This window comes from Solenopsis invicta, chromosome 5 (assembly GCF_016802725.1).
Source record: "Solenopsis invicta isolate M01_SB chromosome 5, UNIL_Sinv_3.0, whole genome shotgun sequence".
Taxonomy (NCBI): Eukaryota; Metazoa; Arthropoda; class Insecta; order Hymenoptera; family Formicidae; genus Solenopsis; species Solenopsis invicta.
The window spans coordinates 9,307,147-9,330,135 of NC_052668.1; the positions used below are offsets into that span (position 1 = coordinate 9,307,147).

Here is a 22,989-nt window from a genome sequence, read left to right on the forward strand (position 1 = left end):
GGATAAGATTTTAATACGAGCTTTTCCAAACTTTTACAAACAATTCCCAGTAAACGAGAAATAATTGGAAATTATTTAGGATTATTAAATGGAACAAAATTGAATCAAGTTTTTAGATTTTTTGAATCCGTTTTCTATCCGTAATCCATTTGAATCAATAATTACGGATTGGCTATTTGCTTTCTGTATCTCATTCAATGTACATAAAAATAAAACGTGCAACCAATTCATTTAAATCCGTAATTGTGAATTAATTATTTGCTTTTGGTATCATATTCAATGTACAATGCAATAAACGTGCGATCAAATCGTTTAAATTTGTAATTGTGGATTAGTCATTTGCTTTTGGTGTCATATTCAATATTTAATGCAATAAACGTGCGTCCATTCATTTGAATCCGTAATTGTGGATTGGCCATTTACTTTTGGTATCATATTCAATGTACAATGTAATGAATTATATTTAACTACCCTAACAGCACAACCCTCCATATTTCGATTGTAAGTTGACTTTTTTAAGTCAGGCTTTCAGAGTTGACTACAAGTCGACTTTGCATACACGTCTGCAGATGTCCTTCAAATGTTGACTTTAAGACGTCTAGAAAAAGGCATGCGGTCTTGTAGTTCTGTGTGCATTATGTATTGTTGAGAAACATAAATATTCATCTCAATAGACCAAATAAATTTATATATGAAGAAATCTCGATCTACATTCCAATAAGCAAACAAAATTTTTTAATTGTTTTTTTAATAAAAATTTTTTCATATTTAATTATTATTTTATATTGATACATATTTTTTAATTGCATTCTTATTTAAACAAATAACAAAAAAGTTATTCCAGATGGTATTCTGCATTTGCAAAATTAGTAAAAAAAACTATAATTTTATATTTGTTTATATAAATAATGTGCTTTAATTATACATATTTCATTTTTTCGATAACGTATATTGACTTGATCTACCAGTTATATATACATATCAGCATAAAGTGTTTACAGGTCATCATGAGAAATCAGTTCGCAGCGATCACGGAGATCAAGCAACATTCACCGAAGTCGCGACTTGGATGGGTACCGTTTGGAAATTTCCGAAAAAAATTTCTAAAAAATAAAATTTTTTAAATGAAAATTGTTTTTAAAAATATTACAAAAATATTGTTTTGCTCACGTAGATTCCATTTGGATAATCCACGTGAAAAAAATGCAATGAATTATATTTAACTAAAGATATAGGAAACGGATTCAATGTGTTCAGTTTCTATAAAATTCAATACCTTCTTCGCGGATTCAGAAACTTGATTCATATAAATTTATCGAATCCAATCATTTGTCGTTTGCTCCAAAATGTCCATTCTAAACCGAGATCATCCAAATCAAATTTGTAACCCTTTTCAATCCGTTCATCAACTCCAAATTCGATCCTATTGAATCCATAATACATTAGGAAATCAATTTCAATCTGTATATCCTTTACCATTTTAATTCGAATAAATCCGAAGCAGTCATTCAATCCTTCTTAATCATTAAATCCAATCCAAATAAATCTGAGGCTTATTCTAATAATCTCTTTCAATCCTTCTTAATCTGTGAGTCCAATCCAAAGGATTGGACTCCACGAATCCGAGGCTCGCCTGAACAAGATTTTCAATCCTTCTTAATCAATGCGGTTTTTCGAGGTTTAATCTGAATAAGTCCGAAATAAACTTTCGAACTTTTTCAATCCGTGCATCCAATCCGACTGATTCAGAAACTTATCCGGAAAAACTTTCAGCCTTCTCAATTCGTAAATTCAATCCAAACAAATGCGAGGATAGTTCAAACAAGGTTTTCAATCCTTCTTCCCTTGTAGAAAATGATTGAGCACTACTGCACTACAGGAGAGTAATAATGTTACAATGTCGCAGTAATATAGTGGTAGTGCTCAGTAGTATTTTTCTACAAAGGTTAATCCGTGCAGTTTCTCAAGGTTCAATTAGAACAAATTCGACAACAATCTAAAACAAGCTTTCTAATTTTTTCAATCCAAATAATTCCAAAATATATATAATTTTATAGATATCGATATAAATAATATGCTTTAATTATACATGTTTTTCCTTTTAATAACATGGTTTCACTGTACAATAATAAGATTGATCGTCGCGCGATGCTCCAGTCGCCAGCAGCGCGTTTCCTGCAGGTGGGATTTGTGATGGGGAGTCTAAACTAAGCAACGCACCAGACGACAACCGCGTCCAAGCTCTGACGTAGTGAGGATCACGTGTGGCGCAAAAGCTGTTTTTGAATTTTCGTCACGACAGAAAAATGAAGCATTTGTTGGAGTAGCGATACGTGATAATTTTACTTTCACTTTGGCAACACCGCTTCCAATTGTCTTGATTAATGTGGCTTACAAAGACAATGTCCTGTCAAGGGCTCAGGTTTTCCAGTGATTTAGTGAGTTCAAGAACGGACGCGAGACTGTTGAAGACATGGAGCGATCTGGACGCCCTTCAACAAGTAGTTTGGACAAAAATGTGCCTGTACTTTGGCCACATTTTCATCCAAACCACTCGTTGAAGGGCGTCCAGATTGCTCCATGTCTTTAACGGTCTCCCGTCTCCTTTCTTGAACTCATTGAACCATCGGAAAACCTGAACCCTTAACAGGACATCGTCTTTGTAAGCCACATTAATCAAGGCAATCAGAAGCGGTTTTGCAAGTAAAAGCAAAATTTAATCACGTATCGCTGCTCTAGCAAATGATTCATTTTTCTGCCGTGACAAAATTTCAAAAATAGCTTTTGCGCCACACGTGATTCTCACTACATCAGAGATCGGACGTGGCTGTCGCTTAGTGCGTTGCTTAATTTAGACCCCCCATCCCACCTGCAGGAAACGCGCTGCTGGCGACTGGAGCGTCGCGCAACAGCCAGTCTTATTACTTTACGAACAAACCATGTATATTGACCTGATCTATCAGTTATGTACAGGTAACAGCATAAAATGTTCTCAGGTCATCACAAGGGATCAGTTCGCGGCGATCACAGAAGTCAAGCAACGTTCACCGGAGTCGCGACTTAGATGGGAGACCGTTTGGAAATTTTCGAAAAATGGTTGGATTAGGTTCCAGAGAAAAATTTTTTTGGAAAATTTTTTTCGTTGCAAAAAAAGTTTTTTAAAATGTTGTAAAAATATTGTTTTGTTTATTAAAATTATGTAATGATATAATATTCTTATCAGGCATCCGGTTTAAATCGGATTTAGTCGGACTGGACTCTTTCCGCCGACTTCGGATTACGACAGATTCAATGGGATGCTATTCCTATTATTCATGGATTCACTCGGTATAACATGGATTCACTTGGTATAAAACTGACTCATTCAGATACAGATTTAGAACTAAAATGAATTCAGATAGATTGAAATTTTCCTATCCAAATCTTTCGTAAACTTTCACCAGGGATATCTATCGTCTCATCAATGCGTGTTATTTGTATATATTCACACTTCAGATTCAGTTCTCATTTATTATAATAAACGCTTATTTTTTTACTCCAACTAAAGTCCGAGTTTAATTGTTTCTGCGACCCTTCGCGCCCTCGTTTCCGGTCGACCATCATCCGTGCGCAAAGCGAGATCGCTACAAGTTTATACGATAAAAATCTTTATGTAAGAGCGGCCTACAAACATTTTTTTATCATTACTAGAGATTAGATATTAATATAGATAAGATGTGCACATACCAATTACATTAACCTACAAAAATAAACATTTTTTTTGTAGAGACTAATTGTAAATAATTTTTATAGACTTTTGCATACTGAACACGAATCTATTGCCCAAATTTGCTTGCGTACGGTACATAAAGCTTTGAAATCGGTTTGCTTCTATCCCTACAAAGTAATCCTGACTCAAGAGCTGCATATTAATGATGAAGCTCACAGATTGAGATATTGTCAGTGGTTCCTTGATGCAATTGAGGAAAATTATTATTTTTCCAAGCACATTCTATTTTTGAATGAATGTGTTTTCCATAATAACGGCAATGTCAACCGCCATAATATGCATTACTGGACCACTGAGAATTCTTACTGGATGAAGCAAGCATATACTTACAACGCTAAATTTTTTTCTGTGGGCTCATGTTAAACAGCAGGTGTATGCAACGCGATCCGAAAGCGTTCAAGATCTGAAGGACAGAATTGTTGCCGTGCAATAAGTCCACAGATCTTGCGCCGGGTTTGCGAAGCAATCTTGAAAAGGGCTCAACTTTGTGAGGAGAGAGAAGGGAATCATTTCGAGCACTTGCTTTAAAAACATGATAAATTGTTGTCATGTTGCGCACGATCACACATAGATGTAACTTTTCATCTGCGTGTGCTCTTACGCAATATGACATCAATATATCTATTTAAGCTTTATGTACTAAAAAGTAGGTCTAAAATGTAGTATAATATCGCTCTACGCGAAGGTCCACTTTAAAGAAACCTAACGCGCCAATCGTGGAACCTCAAAGGTGGTGTGGAAATCCACGTTATTATTTTTAGCTTTCATTATTTTTCATTACATTTTAATATTATTTCTGAAGTTCTTTAATTAAATTAAAAATACTTCAAAAGTAATATTTAAATACAAAGGATTACAAGTATTAAGAAAGTGTAATAAAAATTGTATAGATATGAAATGTATTTAATGTTTTATTCTACGTTTCTATTTACTACTTTTATTTATTAATCTGATTAATAAATGAGAGTAGTAATCTGAGTAATAAATGTAAATGAGTAATAACGAAGTATGCACAGTTTTCCCTGGTAAAAGCTTTTCTCATCATTTTCTATAAAATTTCTCATAATTTCTTATATCAACAATTCGTAAGTAATTATGTGAACTTGTGAAAAATTTGTCTCAAATTTTTTCACAAAAACATAAAATGTATTATCTCGATCAGAACGATCCTATTAGAAATTATGAAAAATCTATCAGATTATCTAATATTTTTTCACACTTTTGCAAAAAAATATGAAATAAGAAACCTCATAATTCCTCAGAATGATCACATGTAAAATTATGTAAAATTCTTCAGATTGTCTAATATTTTCTTACATTTTTCCAACAAAAAATTAAAAAATGTATAACTTCTCAGAACAATTCCATAATTATAAGAAATTTTTCATATTTTTCTCGAAAACATCCCTAGTTAAAGTTATTCTCATAAATTTTATACAAATTGGAACATTTTTCGGAAATACTTACAAGGAAGGTTTGCAAACCCGAAAATTAAAAAAAATCTGAAATTTGGTGTACACATAGAGGACATCCATCCGTAACACAAAAATATTTTTTGTTTGTGCCCAATTTTAGTTTAAGGAGGTAAAACACCCTTTTAAAAAAAATCGGTTTTTTTCTTCCCAAGCGAATATTGCCGAAACTATAAGATAGAAAAAAATGTTCTGAACAAAAGTTGAATAGTTCAAAGAGTACTTTACAACAATTAAAAAAAAATTTTTTTTGTTATTGTTTAACAAAATATTTCCACCATCCGTTTTTTTTTATTAAAAAATTTTTTTTTCAGCCAAATTAAAGCTTATCTTTATACGAATCTAACCATATATAATAAAGTGTCATTCTTATGTAACATTCTTGAAAAATAATAAACTCCTAAAAATAATATATGCACGCTATACGCACCCTATTCGTGCGCTCAATTTTTCCCGCTCATCGCGTATTACGCGAAAGAGCGTTAAAGACAAATGAGTACAGTACAAAAAATATTAAAATAAGAGTTTTTTTTAATAATAATAATTGAAATAATAAAATAATAATGAGTTTTTTGAACTCGACTGCTAAAATCAGTCAAATATCTTTGGCGATGTCAAAGTATGTACGTAATACTTTGTACAATTAAAAACAAATTATAAATAAAGAAATTATAATTTTTGCAAAATATCGTTTATTTAATTTTAACTGTAGAACAGTTGATTGCAATGGTCAATGTATTTTATTGACGAATATTAGGCAACTCAGAAATTCAGTAAATTTTTAAAAATATTGTGTGTAAGTAGAATAGTTCACAAAATTATTTTTTGCTTTTACCAAATTACATCTTTAGGGGATGAAATCACTTCTTGAAGAAAATGTACATTTTATTTTCAGCAAAATAACTACCGAGAATAGTGACACGTATAAGAAAATGTTTAAACGGAAGTTGCATCTCGTTTTCTTTTGCTCTACGCAATTAAGTATAGATAAGAATAAAAATATTCGTGTTGTTCAAGTTACTCCTACCAACCCTTAAAATTAATTTTTTATTCTTCGTAAATTTATATGAAAATCTCCACACCCCTTTTCACACTTTTTATAATCATTTTTTGTGATATATCTTATAAATGAAAGAAAAATCAGTATAATTCATCAAATATTTAAAGTCTGTTTAGCAGCTTCATTATTCAAATGGTTTCAAACAGAGATATTTAATTATTATTAACATACATTTCACATAGCTTTCAATTATTTAAGCACGACAATATTATATGTATACTGACGACGACATAAAAGATGAAAGTATTTAAAATATATCATTGACGAAGCATAATAATAGCAACATACATTACTTCAATGTTATTTTATTACACTATTATGCAAACCGCACGATAAAAAAGGTGAAATTCTACTTTTCAACGTTAAAATATATAATTTTACGTATTTTTATGTAACCATACATATTTGCTTACAGGGACTTCCGTTTCCGGAGCGAGCAAGAGTAGTAGACTGCGATTAGAAGGTTTTGGGTTTACAGGCGTGGAGTGTATGCGGGGAGTGGAAGGAGAGAGCGGAGTGCGTGGAAAGAAAGTGAGAGGGACAGAAAGGTGGAGTGAGTGAGGGGAGAGAGATCGGGTGGAGTGAATGAGAGAGAGAGAGAGAGTGTAGAGCGAGAGAACAGCAAGAGTGAGGTTAGGAGTGGTGGAGAGAATAGTGAAGAAGAGAGGAGGAAGGGGAAGGGGGAAAGGAATGCGCGAGCGCGAGCGCGGGGCACAGAGGCAGAAGAGGCAAGAGAGCAGGCGAACGGTGTGGCACGAACGGAGAGGCGCGCGCACGGCCACGGCCAGAGAGTAGGCAGTAGAGAGAGAGAGAGAGGCGACTTGAGAAGGAAGAGAGCGGAAAGCGGTAAGAGAGTCGAAGCATTGAACAGACCGTTACACAAGCAAATCGCAGAATTATGACTATACAGTTTGGAACAAATTAGGTAACAAAAGCAAAATAACTATATGAAATAATAAGTAATAAGTAATAATAATAAATGAGAGGATAGTTAATCAGTTTATTTTTATTTTTATTTTAATTTTCGTTTTTTCTGCAAAACAATTTATATTATATTACCTAAAGTATCAGATAATCGGGCTGCAAGCACAGACAAATTGTGTAATCATCACGAATAGCTACGGAGATAATTAACTATTAGGCTCATCACTGGAACGAAGAGGGAGGAGGGAAGAAAAAATGGAGAAAGGAGTGAAGGAAGACGTGGCGACAGAAAAGGGGATGTTGTTGAAAGGTGGAGGGAGAAGACGCAGCGGGAGTACGGCAGGGGGGTTGGAGATGTGGAAGAGGAAAAGAGACATAGAGGTAGGAGGGGAGGGGGAGGACGGGAGGGAGGTAGGGGACGCTTTTCAGAGGAGTAAAAAGACGTCGAGATCGCCGGTGCGGGAAGGGGACGGGAGACAGTCGGAGATGATGGGAGCAATGAAGAGATGGATGGAGGAGATGATGGGAAGGTGGGAGAGATGGGAGGAGAGGCTAGAGGAGAGGATGGAGGAGAGAATGAAACTGATTATGGGGGAGCTAGAGGAGGCGAAAAGGAGAGAGGAGGAGTAGAGGAGAGAGAGGGAGAAGATAGAGAAAAGAGTAGGAGACTTAGAGAAGAAATTGGAAGAAAGCATGAGGTTAGGAGAGGGAGGGAAAGGAGTGGGAGATCTAGAGCGGAGGGTAGGGAAATTGGAGGAGGGCGGAAGAGGAGGCGAGGGAGGAGGGGGAGATGGAGGGCTAGAAAAGAGAGTAAGGAAGATGGAGGAGATGTGGGAAGAGAGGGATAGGAAGGAAAGAAGGAGGAGAGTGGTGATAAAGGGATACAAAGCAGAGGGGAAGGACGTGAAATGTAAAGTTGAGGAGATACTAAAGCGAGTGGGGGCGGAGGTTAAGGTGGAGGAAGTGAGGGAGATGAAAACCGGGCGAGAGGAGCAGGGGGGGTTTGCGGTAGTGAGTTTCAGGACAGAAGGCGAGAAAAGGGAGGTAATGAAAAAGAAGGGTGGACTGAGGGGAGACAAGGTGTGGATAGAGGACGACCTGACGTGGAAGGAAAGGCAAGTGAGGTGGAGGATCAGGGAGGTGGCGAGGGAGGAGGAAAAGAGAGGGGCCAGAGTATGGGCGGGAGATAACAGAATGACGGTTAACGGGGTATGGTGGTTCTGGGATGAGGAAGAAGAGGGGTTGAAGGATAAGACGGGAAGAAAGTGGAGAGGTAACGAGAGAAAGATAGGAGGATCGGGGGAAGAAAAGGAGAGGGTCAAGTAGAGGAGAAGGGGGGAGGACTTAGGAGAGGGATGAGAAAGGCAGAGGGCGAGAGGCTGGGGGAGGGGGGAGCGCAGCAGGGAGAGGGAGACGGCAAGGGGGTGAAAATGGCGTTTTGGAACGTGGCAGGGCTGCGGAGAAAGGACGAGGAATTTTGGAGAGGCTTGGAGAGGTGGGATGTCATAGTGTTGATGGAGACGTGGGTAGAAAGAAAGGCGCAGGGGTGGGTGAGGGGTAAGCTGCCGAGGGGGTATGTGTGGAAGTGCCAAGAGGCGAGAAGAAGAAAAAAAAAGGGGTGGGCGACGGGGGGAATGCTGATGGGGGTCAGGAAGGAGTTGGTGGTAGGAGGGGGGGGGAGGAAAGTGGAGAAGAGAGGGAGGGGATCGTAGTAGATGAGATGAAGTGCGGAAAGACGAGATGGAGAGTGGTGGGGGTGTATGTGAACGGAGACATGGAGGGAAAGCTGGAGGAATTGAAGGAGTGGATGGAAGAAAGAGGTCAGGATACGAGGGTAATAATTGGTGGGGATTTCAATGCAAGGACAGGGGAGAGAGGGGGAGGGGTAGGGCTGGAGGGAGAAGACAGAGAGGAAAGAAGGCAATCGAAGGATAAGAAAATAAATGGGTAAGGGAAGAAGCTGGTAGATTTTATAGAGGAAAGGGGCTGGATTATCTTGAACGAAGGGATAAAGGGAGACGAGGGAGGGGAGTGGACATACGCGGGGGGAAAAGGAGAGACGGTGATCGACTATGTGATAGTGAGGGAGGAGGATAAAGAAATTAGTAGGATGGAGGTGGGGGACGACGTATAATCAGATCACCAGCCATTGGTAGTATGGTTGAAGGAAGAGGAAAGGGGGTTAAGGAAGGGTAGGGGGAAGAGGAATAGAATTAGTAGGGGGATATGGAACAAGGAGGGGAAAGAGAGGTTTAAAGAAAGGTTAGGGGAGGTGGAGAGGGGAGGGGGGGGAATTGAGGAGGATTTGGCGGCGGTGGGGAGCAAAGTGAGGGAGGCGCTGAGGGAGGTGGAGGAGACGGTGAGAGAGAAGGAAAGAGAGAGAAAGGAGGGGTGGTGGGACGAGGAATGCAGGACTGCGAAGAGAGAGATCAGGAGAGAGTTGAGAGACTGGAGAAGGAGAGAAGGAGGTGGGGAGGAATATAGGGGTAAGAAGAAAGTATACAAGGAACTATGTGAGAGGAAGAAGGCAGAGGAAAATAGGAGATGGGAAAGGGTGGTGGAGGAAGCGAAAAGGGAAGGGCAAGTCTGGGAAGTGGTGAGGAGAGAAAGGAAGAGGAGGAAGCAGGTAAGCAAGGATATAGAGATGGCAGAATGGGAGGAGTATTTCAGGGAGTTATTGGGAGGGGTGGAAGAAAGGGTGGTGTTGGGAAGGGGGGGAGGGATCAGGTCGGAAGGGGAAGAAGACATAGGAAGGGAGGAAATAGTGAGAGTGATTGGAAAACTGAAGGATGGGAAGGCGGTGGGAATGGACAGGATACTCAATGAGGTATGTTGGTACGGGGGGGAGAGGGTAATAGACTGGGTATGGGGGACATGCAATAGGGTGTGGAGGGGGGAGGGGTGGCCGGAGGTGTGGAAAGAAGGGGTAATAGTCCCTATAGTTAAGAGGGGGGAAGGGGAAAGGGTAAATGAGTATATAGGGTTGACACTAATGCCGACGTTATATAAGATATACGCGGCGGTATTAGCGGGGAGGTTGGAAGTGGAAACAGAAGAGGGAAAGATGCTCCAGAAGGGGCAGGTAGGGTTTAGGAAAGGAAAAGGGACTATGGACAATATATATGTCCTGAACTTTCTCATAAACAGGCAACTGGGGAAAAAGAATAGGATAGGTTAGTGGCTCTGTTCGTGGACCTGAAGGCGGCATTTGACTCCGTAAACAGGGAAACGGTTATAGGGGCAATGAGGGGGAGAGGAGTGAGGGCGGGACTGGTGGAGAGAGTGGAGGAGTTACTAAGGGAAACAAGGTGTAGGGTGAGGGTGGGGGACGAAGAAGGGGGAAGTTTTTGGACAGCAAGGGGGGTGAGGCAGGGTTGTCCACTCAGTCCTATGCTGTTCAACCTAGTGTTGGCGGACTTGGAAGAAGAGATGAGGAAGGTGAGATGGGGAGGGGTAGTATTGGGAGAAGAGAGGATATACTCCTTAATGTACGCGGACGATATCGTCCTGTTGGCGGAGGAAGAAGGAGAAATGAGGAGTATGATAGAGAGGTTAGAGTGCTATATGGACAGGAAGGGGCTGGAGGTGAACGCGGGAAAAACGAAGGTGATGAGATTTAGGAAAGGGGGAGGGAGATGGAAGAGAGTGAGATGGAGATGGAAGGGAAGGGGGTTAGAGGAAGTGAAGGAGTTTGATTATCTGGGATACAGGATACAGACAAACGGGGGGCAGGAAGCACATTTAAGAGAAAGGATAAGAAAGGCAGCAAGCGCGATGGGACAGGTATGGGGGATTGGGAAGAGATTTGGTAAAGATTGGGGCAGGAGGGTATGGTTGTTCGATAGGTTGGTATGGACAGTGATGGGTTATGGAGCAGAGGTGTGGGGGTGGAAAGAGAGAGAAGGAATAGAGAGGGTGCACGAGAGATTCTTGAGATGGGTGTTAGGGGTGGAGGGGAGGACGCCGGGTTATTTGGTGAGAGAGGAGCTACAGAGGGAGATGATGAGGAGCAGGGCGGCGAGGAGGGCGTGGGGCTTTGAGAAAAGGTTAGAGGAGGGGAGGGGAGGGGACTTGGCAAGGAGGTGCTTGATGGAGATAAGAGGGAGAGCAGAAAAGCAGAGGGTTTGGTCAAACTGGGAAGAGGAGAAAAGGGAGTTCTTTCAGGAAAGAGGAGTGGGGGCGGGAAGAGCGGGAAGATGGGAGGAGGAGGGTGAAGGGGTGTGGGAGGAAGTCGAGAGGAAGGAGAGAGAGATGCAGGAGAGGGAGAGGTGGGAGAGAATAAGAAGCTCCAGGTACAATAGGTGGTATGGGGAGGTAAAGGGCAAAGGCCTGCCGGAATACCTGAAGAAGGGCTGGGGAGAGAGTAGATGGAGGAAGGTAGCGAGGTTCAGATTAGGGAACGAGATAAGAGAAAGGATGTATTGGGGAGGGGCGGAGGAGAAGGGATGCAGGCTGTGTGGAGGAGGGATAGAATCATGGGAGCATGTGTGGGAGGAATGCAGAAGCTGGAGGGAGAGGGGAGGGGAGAGTTGGCAAGAGGTATTTAGTTGGATTCTGGGGGAGAAGGGAGAGGGAGAAAAATGGATGAGAGAGTTGGAGAGGGAGAGGGGAGGGGCGGGAGGGAAGGAAGAGGGGTCGGACAGGGGATATGGGGAGGGGGGAGAGGAATGAGAGGGAGCGAAGGAGGGGGAGGGATGAGAGGGAGTGAGTGGGGGGCGGAAGTATGGATGTGTGTAAGGAATGAAAGTGGGAATGAATGAATGGGAAGCCTGAGAATGCTGTTATAGAATGTCAAAAGAAAGGAAGGCAAGATGGCACAGTTGGCTTGCAACGGAAGCGGAGGTCCTGGGCGTGTGTGTGTATGTGGCGGGCGCTTTAGGTTTAATATAGGTTAAAATAGTCTTAAGGTAGCGTTTAAGCATAGGTTAAGGGTTGTATCGCATTTGAAAGATTGTAGCCCTAAGGGGATCAATAAATATATATTATTATTATTATATTTGCTTACAGTTGCATATGTAGATAGATATATATTTCTCTTCAGCTTACAAAAGATTACCAAGAAGGGGTCTTATATTAGTTTACAATATTACTCTAAAATCCATGCATCCATCCACACAATTCTATGCGTTCGCTACCTATTCTTTATCTCCCTATTTTCTACCAATATACATTTCTACACACTTTAAATATTTTACCTTTTACATTTTTAACAATTGTATATGTATAATAATTACAGAAAATTATGTGTAACTATCATATAGTTTTCATATATATTTATATATAATTATATATGATTACATACAAAATATGCCTACATATATTAAAATATATATAATTATAAGTATGCATTATTTTAAACAACAAATATAATCCGTAATTCTTGTACAATAGTCTGCGTTTTGTATTAGATAACTCTAGAAGGGTATACGATACAAACAAATAAAAAATAAAAATATTTTTTACCTGGAAAAAAATTTATATAAATATATATATATATATATATATATATACACATATGCAGTTATGAATAATTGTATATAGAAATTTTTCCTGTGTAATTTATATTCTTATTGACTTCTATTTATTTGTTTGTAACTTGTAAGCAATTGTACATGCTTTGTTGTTTAATCGTATCCTGCAAGAGTTATCTAGTACAAAACGGTAGTACTATAAAAATTACGGATTATATTTTTTACAGTAATGATAATCTTCATAAAAATGTTTAAAACATAAATACTCGCCACACCATGCACAGCGCATAAAAGCGGCTTTTCCACAAATACTACATTTAGGTATATGCTTGTAACGGTACGCGGTTTCGGTCGGTTCGGTGCGGTGCGGGAACTTCGGGATCGGACCGGATAAGGCTCGTCAGTTGGTCAGGTGTCCGTAATGATTATACTCAATGTTTTACGTAGCAAAAGATAGAGAATGATTTATTAAAAATAACAATTGCTAAAGAGTTGACAAAATGAACATGAGAGAAAATAAAAGAGATAACGAAACTAGAGATATCAAAAATAAAAAGAGCTTGTCGGTGCCCAGCCAATCGCCGATATCGGATTGCGGCGGAATGACTTCAGAAAACGCGGCTTACATCTAGACGGAAGAACTTAACTATTTATTTACAGATGTAGCCTAACTACGCGGTGAGCTATGCAGGCTGTACGCCCGTACGGTCGGGGAGTCGCGTGGCGCGGCGGGAGTGACTAACGCGGTGGTGTAAGCGCGTGCGTAAGTGCGGGTCGTTGCCGGCGCGGTCGCCGCCGCGATTCGCCCGAGCGCGCCCCTTGCAAGTGGGGCGCTCGATCGACAGGTTGCTTATGCCTTGCCGATGGATAGATTACGAAATTCGTCGGTGCGGCAGTGAAGGTATTCGAGGACGACGGTGATTGGTCGAGAATGCTCGGCCGGTGATAATGACGAAAAGGTCGTCGAGGATCTCGGACGTGATTGGTCGAGAATGCTCGGCCGGTGATGATGACGAGAATGCTCGTCGAGAATAGCAGAGTCGACTGGTTGAGGATACTCGGCCGAGGATAGCGACGGGCATGCCCGTCGAGGATATCGGAGTGCGACGAGAATGCTCGTCTTAAGGAAGCGATCGAGAATGCTCGGTCTGTGGACGGGTCGGATAGTCGGACGGATCTGCCTTGTGCGTTCCCACTGCCGGCTTATATATCCGAACGCGCGGCTGAGCAAGCCAATCCGCGCGCTCGGTTGGCTGAGCCGGAGTGGGAGCGTTACGGAACGCCACGATCGGCGCGCGTGTCGCCGCGTGGTCGCACGGTGAAGTTCGGTCGTGCGCGCACGTGGTCCCCGGTTGCACTCGGCATTCGTTGTTCGGTGGACGGAACGGAAGCGCACGGACGGTGGAGGGGCGTATCGTTACATGCTTTTCAGTTTTAAAATAACAAAATTCCACGGGATTTTAAAAATGTTTGGGACGCGTTTCCACATATCCGCTTTTATACCACAAATATTTGAAAAGATTTTTGAATCTAGGAGAAGAAAAATGATTAAGTGTTAAAGATTGTAATTTAATTATTTCATTACGGGAGTGCAAATTAATATCTTCCTCTTGAAGAATTACATTATCCGAAAATGTTCGCACAAAATTTTTCCAAATTCGGAAACCGAACACATCTAAGAGTTGAATAATATCCGTTGTCTTTTTGGGAATAGTGAAAAATGTAACTTCTTTACCTTGTGGTATATGTTGCTCTAACTGATTCTAACGGACAGTGTCCCGTCCATGAGTCAAGTAAAAGTATGCTTTTACGACCAGTATTCGGTAGATATACTTCGGTGAACCAAGTTTTGAAATTTTCTGCAGTGAGTTTTCCTGATTTGGAAGCCTGAATGTATGTGTTAACTGGACGAAATAGAGTTTCTTCCACCCTTGGTCCAAACGTTCCTGTAGACTCCTTCAAAACGATGTACAGTGGTGAAAGAAAATTTCCACTTGCCGAGATAAGTAGCATAATGGTATAACTATGTGTTGTTGAAGATATACTTTGAACTGATGCCTCAATTATTTTCTCTCCTGATTTCGCTAATGTCCGCCCAGAATGTATTTCAAGGTTGAAGCCACTTTCGTCTGCGTTATAAATTTTTTCTGGTCCTACAGCTGGGATATTAGCTTTTATAGTTGTAACAAATTCTTTTGCGACATTTTGTATATTGTCTCTATCTTTAAATGTAAATTGCGTTCAGAATGCGGTGATTTTTCGAGAAACAATTCGGTGTACTTTTTTAAACTTCCAAATTCACGATTTACTTGTCCTGAATTCGGGTAGATCCACTTGATCCTTTGCCTCCAAGGCCCATAATCTTAAATTCATATCATGAATGATAGATTTTCTATCACAAGCTTCTTGAAATTTGTGCAGTACATATTCCGTAATAAATAAAAATTTATCTGCATTTGTTCCACCTTTTGCTATACTTGTCTCCCACCTGTATAGTTGCTGATAAGATTTAACCTCACGGAATTTGTGTTGTACTGCACGTAAAGTTCTACAGGCCTTTTTTTCCACTTTTCCAAAACTCCACAGCATTTCTCTTATAACTGTAGTAGACTACGCCTCCTTTATCATCAACAATGCACTGTTCAAGTTCGAAACTGCTTTCATCTTCTTCTTTTTTTTCAGGCGTAATATATTCTACAACTTGCGTGGTATGTGGCTCCAATAGATCGTCAAAATCAAGCACGTAATCGTGATCCATCAATATTACTGAACGTGTGTCCTGAGCTTTTTGTAAAATACTTTTAATTTCGTCATGTACTTCAATTTCCATTGTTATAAGTGTGTGTGTTATACTCGCATTTGAAACGTAGTAGCTAACATGTTTATTACGTTTGCTACATTAAACTGCGTCATTTTAAAGAAATTTCTGCCAAGTAATGATAACTAACTTTTCAACAGAATGGTAACTGATTGACGTCGCAAATGAAACTGGAAATAATACTTCCTCCGACATATTTATGACTCAAAAGACGCAATTACATAAATTTATTTACCGCGCGAATAGATTTTGCGCAAATAGCTTAAACGTTAGAAAATAGATTTCCAAGAAATCTCTATATCTAATCTTATTTATCATCTGGTATGCAAAATACAGTCTAGTTATCAATGTGACTGCGCTATTACACGTTGAAAAATAGAGTTCCAGACAATATCTTATTTACCGTGCGGTATGCAAAATTAAGAGGCGCGGTCGCGTCTCGCGCCAAATGACACGCAAAGCGAAAACAAATCGAGTTTGTTTTTAATCTAGACATCAAAGTGATTCTATGTTTTTAAACGTTAGAAAATAGAGTTCCAAGAAAAATTTTATTTATCGTGCATAATAATGTAATAAAATAGCATAATAGTGCATAAATAAACGATATTTTGCAAAAATAATAATTTCTCTATTCATAACTCGTTTTTAATTGTACAAAGTATTACGTACATACTTTGACATCGCCAAAGATATTTGACTAATTTTAGCAGTCAAGTTCAAAAAACTCATTATTTTATTATTTCAATTATTATTATTAAAACTCTTATTTTAATATTCTTTGTCTTTACTCATTTGTCTTTAACGCTCTTTCGCGTAATACGCAATGAGCGGGAAAAATCGAGCGCATGAATAGGGTGCGTATAGCGTGCATACGAGGTGTGATCGAAAAGTAAGGTGACTTTTTGAATTTCGCGCGCTCTGTACACTCTAATTTCAAAATTTTTTTTTTGTGTTGATACACTCGTCACGATCATATGTTCACAGTTTTGACTATATAGCATGTGTTGTTTTTATGTGAGAGGCATAAAGGTTAGACTCGTGTTTGCGTGCTCGGCGATTTTTTGCTGTTGAAAATAATGGAGCAGAGAGTTTGTATTAATTTTTGTGTAAAAAATGGTATTAAGTGTTTAAAAACTCTTGAAATGTTGACAGTAGCGTACGGTGAGTCAACTTTGAGCAAAAAAAATGTTTATAAATGGTATAAGTTATTCCAAGAGGGCCGAGAAAATGTTAACGATGAACCTCGCTCTGGAAGTCCCAGCACGTCAAAAACCGACGAAAATATTCAGGAAGTGAAAGAAAAATTGTGTTGAAAAATCGTCGAATCACGATTAGAGAAATAGCTGATGATCTTAACATATCGTTTGGCTCATGCCAATCAATTTTAATGGATGTTTTGGGTATGACATGTGTGTCAGCGAAATTCGTTCCAAAACTGTTTAATTTTGATCAGAAGCAGCATCGCATGAACATCGCCCAAGACATGTTGAACGACGTCAATGATGATCCTGATCTGCTCAAAAGGGTTATAACTGGTGACAAAACATTGGTATATGGTTATGATGTCGAAACCAAAGCCCAATCATCCCAGTGGAAGAGCCCAGGAGAGCCAAGACCGAAAAAGGCACGCCAAGTTCGTTCGAATGTGAAGGTTTTGCTCACAGTTTTCTTTGATTACCATGGCGTTGTGCATCAAGAATTCCTACCACAAGGTCGTACGGTAAACAAGGAGTATTACCTTGAGGTTATGCGTTTGCGTGAATCAATAAGAAAAAAACGTCCGGAAGTGTGGAAAGAAAATTCATGGATTCTGCACCATGATAATGTACCTGCGCACACGTTGTTACTAGTGAATACTTTTTTGGCCAAAAACAATACTATCATCATGCCTGAGCCACCGTATTCACCAGACTTGGCCTCCTGCGACTTTTTCCTCTTCCCAAAATTGAAAAGGCCTATGAAAGGACGAAGATTTGCGACGATTGAGAAGATTAAGGCTGCATCGCTGGAGGAGCTCAAGGCAATACCCAAAAGTGCATTTCAGAAATGTTTTGACGACTGGAAAAAGCGCTGGCACAAATGCATTGTATCAGAGGGGGATTATTTTGAATGGGATAACATAATTTTGGATGAATGAATATTTTTTTATAAAAATGAAAAGTCACCTTACTTTTTGATCACACCTCGTATATGAGTTTATTATTTTTCAAGAATGGTACATAAGAATGACACTTTATTATATAAGGTTGGATTCGTATAAAAATAAGCTTTAATTTGGCTAAAAAAAATTTTAAAAATTAAAAAAACTTTGGGTGGTGGGGATATTTTGTTAAATAATAACAAAAAAAATTTTTTTTAAATTATTGTTATAAAGTACTCTTCGAACCATTCAACTTTTATTCAAAACATTTTTTTCTATCTCTTATAGTTTCGACAATATTCGCTTGAAAAGAAAAAAACCAATTTTTTTTAAAAAGGTGTTTTACCCCCTTAAACTGAAATTAGGCACAAACAAAAAATATTTTTGTGTTACGGATGGACTCCTCTATGTATACACCAAATTTCAGATTTTTTTGAATTTCCGGGTTAACAAACCTTCCTTATTAGAAATACTTAAAAAGTCTACATCTTCTTTTAGAACTTTTCATACTTGTAAATTCTGAAATATTCTGAGATTTCTCATCTCACAATTTTTTAACAACACTTTTGTAACTTTTTAGATTTTATAACGTTTCATAAAAAATTATACGGATGTTCTGAAAAATTATACAAAAAGAATCTGAGAAAAATTGTCACCTAGCGCTTGTACGTGTCACTCGGTTCTGCTCCGCGTTCGCGCGCTCGACCGAAGTAGCTATCATCTAAGAAGCGTTTAATAAACTACAAGTTCATATCGGTAAGTCATCTCTGACGGTAAAACGCTGACACAACCATTATCAAACACTCTGTATATGACAATAACGATTTTAACGTTGAAAGTTGAGTATTGTTTCACGTTGTATACGCAACTCGCAAATTGCTCAGCTGTCGCCGAACAATGCGAATCGCCAAGTACGCACGTACCGGAGCAACCGCGCGTCATGACTTTGTCAACACAAGCACCTACTTGTTTCTCTTAGATTTAAATCGCCAGCTGTAAATAGTTTCCACGCGTTGTCCTAGTTTCCGATTACCGTCTTTTCTATCGTCTGTCTTTTGTATTCTATTATGCTTTATATTATCTTCTGTAAATTAGTCGAACTACTATTTTGAATTATTTTCTTTCTAGAATCACTCAACAGTTCATCTTTCTAGAATCATTCAACAGTTATCGTTCATAATAAATCTTGTACATATTTTCTCATATTATCGTGTCCAAATTAATTCTGTCTCTGTGCGATCCCTCGCGCTCTCATCTCCAACAGAACATCGTCCGTACGCAAAACGAAATCGTTACAATACTATCTTGAAAATACACCCGTAAATTTTTGTTGAATTATTTCAAAAATTAAAAATTTTATGAATAATTCTGTAAAGTCAGATTGTGCAGTTTTTTTATTTAAATTTTTTCATTATGTTAAATTGATCTGAAAGTATACTATCTCGAAAATACATCCTTAAATTTTTGTAAAATTACCTCAACAATTAAAAATTTTATAAATATTTTCGTAAAAAGTCAAATTTGCAGTTTTCTTTTATTTTAATTTTTTCATTATGTTAAAATGTAATTTTAAAAAAATTATTGGATGATAAAAAACAGATCTGAAGGTATGTTTTTTATCATGGGTAAAATTTTTGCGACAAAATATCAAAAAGCCAGCAAACAGCAACTGATTTGGTACAGGAAAGTCCAGTGGACCTCATGTGACCGTTATGTTATTATTTGGACGTGTGACCCAACGGGTTAATAATTTTTGGAAAATAGAAATGTTGCAACATTAATTTATAATATACCATTAAATTCGTAATAAATCAAGCTTTATTTTGCTTATAACAAAAAATAAAAGTTTTAAAATAAATAAAAAGACGATGGGAAAAGTATTAAAAAATATTTTTTTAAACTTTATTATCATTGTTATAAAATACTCTTCAAACCATTTAACTTTCTACCAGAACATTCTCTTATATTATAGTTTCTACAATATACGCTTCAAAAGAAAAACTCAATTTTTTTCAAAGGAGTGTTTTGCCCGCTAAAAATGAGATTAAGCATGTATAAAACAATACGTGTCCCTTATCTTTATCTGTACTACAACATATTAAAGGCTCGTCAAAATCGTAGGGAAACACTTCCATAGTACATGGACGGGTGCGCGTACCATGTGTTATAGGGTGATTTTTAATTATTTTTGGAAAATGGAAATGTCGCATCGTAACTTTGTCATATACCATTAAATTCGTAATAAAATAAGTTTTATTTTGCTTATAAAAACAAATAAAAATTTTGAAAAAAATAGGTAGATGGTGAAAGAAAGTATTAAAAAAAATTTTTTTTTAATCACTGTTATAAAGTACTCTTCAAGCCATTTAACTCTTAATTAGAACATTTTTTTCTACCTCTTATAGTTTCAACGATATACGCTTAAAAAAAAATCAATTTCTTTCAAAAAAGTGTTTCCCCTAAAAATAAGTATTGGTACGTATAAAAAAATATGTCTCTTATTTTCATCTATACTACAACACATTAAAGGCTCGTTAAAATCGAAGGGGGACACCTCTGTCCCTTTCCTTGTAAGTCACAAAATATAAAGTCGTATAAAACCAGATGATTTTGTTAGTATTAAAATTTATTTAATCATTTTTTTTATTAATTTAAACTTTAAACCTGCAGCTTCGACTGCATTATATACCCGTCTTTGTGCAACAATTGATCAATTGCTTTAATTTTCTATTTCAATCTTTTATTTACTGGTAACGCTCTCTCAACAATTATTATTGTTAAGATTAATTTTTTCAATCTTTTATAAGAGGTGTGATCAAAAAGGTGACTTTTCATTTTTATAAAAAAATATTCATTCATCCAAAATTATGTTATCCCCTTCAAAATAATCCCCCTCTGATACAATGCATTTGTGCCAGCGCTTTTTCCAGTCGTCAAAACATTTCTGAAATGCACTTTTGGGTATTGCCTTGAGCTCCTCCAGCGATGCAGCCTTAATCTTCTCAATCATCGCAAATCTTCGTCCTTTTATAGGCCTTTTCAATTTTGGGAAGAGAAAAAAGTCGCAGGGGGCCAAGTCTGGTGAATGCGGTGGCTGAGGCATGATGATAGTATTGTTTTTGGCCAAAAAAGTACTCACTAGTAACGACGTGTGCGCAGGTGCATTATCATGGTGCAGAATCCATGAATTTTCTTTCCACACTTCCGGACGTTTTTTTCTTATTGATTCACGCAAACGCCGCATAACCTCAAGGTAATACTCCTTGTTTACCGTACGACCTCGTGGTAGGAATTCTTGATGTACAACGCCATGGTAATCAAAGAAAACTGTGAGCAACACCTTCACATTCGAACGAACTTGGCGTGCCTTTTTCGGTCTTGGCTCTCCTGGGCTCTTCCACTGGGATGATTGGGCTTTGGTTTCGACGTCATAACCATATACCCATGTTTCGTCACCAGTTATAACCCTTTTGAGCAGATCAGGATCATCATTGACGTCGTTCAACATGTCTTGGGCGATGTTCATGCGATGCTGCTTCTGATCAAAATTAAACAGTTTTGGAACGAATTTCGCTGACACACATGTCATACCCAAAACATCCATTAAAATTGATTGGCATGAGCCAAACGATATGTTAAGATCATCAGCTATTTCTCTAATCGTGATTCGACGATTTTTCAACACAATTTTTCTTTCACTTCCTAAATATTTTCGTCGGTTTTTGACGTGCTGGGACTTCCAGAGCGAGGTTCATCGTTAACATTTTCTCGGCCCTCTTGGAATAACTTATACCATTTATAAACATTTTTTTTGCTCAAAGTTGACTCACCGTACGCTACTGTCAACATTTCAAGAGTTTTTAAACACTTAATACCATTTTTTACACAAAAATTAATACAAACTCTCTGCTCCATTATTTTCAACAGCAAAAAATCGCCGAGCACGCAAACACGAGTCTAACCTTTATGCCTCTCACATAAAAACAACACATGCTATATAGTCAAAACTGTGAACATATGATCGTGACGAGTGTACCAACACAAAAAAAAAAATTTTGAAATTAGAGTGTACAGAGCGCGCAAAATTCAAAAAGTCACCTTATTTTTTGATCACACCTCGTATTTTCAAAATTTTACTTTCGACAAACATAAAATCTTTTACTATACTTGTTATAGAAGAATATAAAAAAAAGCTATTAGTTTATCTGTTTTTGGAATTCATTCAAGAATGATTTCAAAATATCAGAGTATGAAAAAAAATGGCAAAGGGCTGTTTTCCAGCTAGGACATGTTGTGTTACATTGTGTTATATTGTGTAAAGTACTTGTTGAAACGCAGTTTAGTTTTACAGTGTTACACAAGAGTGCATTATAATCTTCCATTTTTATTTTTAGAAGTATTAAATGCATCTATAATAAAATCATCTTTTAGGAGAAACAAATTTTTCAGAATTTATGTTTAAATTAGTACTTTGATTCTTATAAGTCAAAAATCCATAGGCTTTATAAAAAGTTATGTTACAAAACTTTAGTTATAAGTTAAATTAATCGTAACTTGAACAGGATTTATATTTCATATATTTAAAAATTTATAAATAAAAATTAAATTTTATGTAAATAAAATATTATTTATGTAAAATAGTTACTTTATTACTACAAATGATTATAGACTTCTATTTATAAAATAACAGAACAAAATTTTTTTTAAAGATTATAATTGTTAGCATAATTTGTTATTATAAAATATTCAAAGATAATTATTAATATTTAGTTTTATAAAATAAACATATAGCTTTAAACGTTACAAATTAACTGCAACAATTAATTAAAAAACAATATCATTCTTATCATAAAAACATTTATTTTCATTATAATCTATTAGGTGTTAAACTTAATTCCTGCCGCTCGCTACTAGAGCATGCTGGCTCCAACGCTGGCGAGTTTCAACGATGAAGTCATATGTCTTTTGCAGTTTAGACATCGCTGAAAGTGATTCAATCTTCATAGATTAGATTTCTCGACGCCAAAGACATTTTCCGATCGACTGAAAATGAATCACGATGAGCTGTTTTTCCGATATGTGCTTCTTCATTACTTCGACCTCAAGAAAACCACAGCTGAAGCGTATCGCTTATCCGAAATGTATAGTGATGAAATTCCATCGGAAAAAACATGTACAGTTTGGTTTGAATGCTTCCGAAACGGTCATTTTGATGTGAGAGACAAAGAACGTCCAAGACAGCCGAAAAAATTTGAAGATGTCGAGCTACAAGAATTATTTGATGAGAATCCAACCCAAACGCTTTTAGAGTTGTCAGAACAGTTAAACGTTACTC

At 37.8% G+C, this 22,989-nt stretch overlaps 2 protein-coding genes and 1 pseudogene across 5 annotated transcripts in view; 2 read left to right on the plus strand and 1 right to left on the minus strand.

The window, feature by feature from the left end:
- The window catches only part of LOC105204306 (transmembrane protein 170A), a 57,400-nt gene extending 53,857 nt beyond the window's left edge, over positions 1 to 3,543 (plus strand). For 3 of the 4 annotated variants that reach the window (XR_005574826.1, XR_005574828.1, XR_005574829.1), the window contains 2 exons: positions 2,997 to 3,096; positions 3,224 to 3,541. The gene's annotated coding sequence lies outside the window, so the exon portion shown is untranslated. Of the gene's footprint in view, positions 1 to 2,996; positions 3,097 to 3,223 lie in introns of all 4 variants that reach the window. The other variant, XR_005574833.1, reaches the window with a different exon arrangement.
- LOC105205507 (E3 UFM1-protein ligase 1 homolog) overlaps positions 1 to 22,989 on the minus strand; it is an 80,912-nt gene that overhangs the window by 35,888 nt on the left and 22,035 nt on the right. The window lies entirely within an intron of this gene.
- Positions 5,886 to 12,219, plus strand: LOC120357822 (annotated as a pseudogene).